We start from the raw sequence: 1001 nt of genomic DNA on the forward strand, positions 1-1001 counted from the left end.
GAATCACTATTTTATCATAATGCATACCATAGGATTTATCATAACGTGTTGATTTAGGACGGTTATTTAAAAAATTTTCAAATGGTGAATTTAATTCGTTATCATCATCATCTTCACTAGTGCATGAGGTTTCTGATTTATTTTTCTAGTACAGTTGACTGTGTGTTACATATTTCATTTTGTTTTGCATGTGTACTCAATGGTTCAATTATTGGTTTAAATGCCTCACGGAAATAGTTTTCAGAATCTATAACACCACGTTTCATTTCCATTATTTTTCGTTTAATATTTTTTTTTGATGTTATTAAATTTTCCAATAAAACTTTTTGTTTGTTCATTGTAAATAATAAAAGTACTATACCTGTATCGTATGACTGCCGATAACACTATGTAGATAATAACTGTGTGACGGTATATTTATATAGGTATAAATATATAAAATTATTTTATTTTAATGAACGTATGAAACCCACATCTATACCTTCCTTCATTCATTTCCCGAGTTTTATCGATGACCATAAACCCATAATCACTATGATTCCAACATAAATGAGAAATTTTACGAAATTCTGAGAAATCCATATCTGTAGACGAATGATCGTTGAATATATGTCGTAAATTTGTATCATCTTGTTTTAGTATCATTAAGAAGTTTGCGTTATCTCTTACTAGCTGTTTCGATATTTTAGAATATGTCTGTGCTAAATAAAATACAGAACTAGCACCTGAATGTCTGCCCATGCTAAAGTATTCTCTGATTACGGATTGTGGGCCACATATCACATCATCAAAAATGATAATTGAATTTTTTTTGGTTAAGTTTGGTTTTATAACCTTATCAGCGCTTGTAAATATGAAAAAATTAGCACCTTTTATATCATCTATTATTTTTTTTAGTAAGACATATTTTTCCTGATTAGATGTTTTCGAGTATAAATAAATATTTTCAAATCTTAACCCGTTAGCATGTGTGATCAGATTATACATTATATTTGTTTTCC

The sequence above is a fragment of the Acyrthosiphon pisum genome, unplaced genomic scaffold (assembly GCF_005508785.2).
Source record: "Acyrthosiphon pisum isolate AL4f unplaced genomic scaffold, pea_aphid_22Mar2018_4r6ur Scaffold_21574;HRSCAF=24295, whole genome shotgun sequence".
In the NCBI taxonomy this organism is placed as follows: domain Eukaryota; kingdom Metazoa; phylum Arthropoda; class Insecta; order Hemiptera; family Aphididae; genus Acyrthosiphon; species Acyrthosiphon pisum.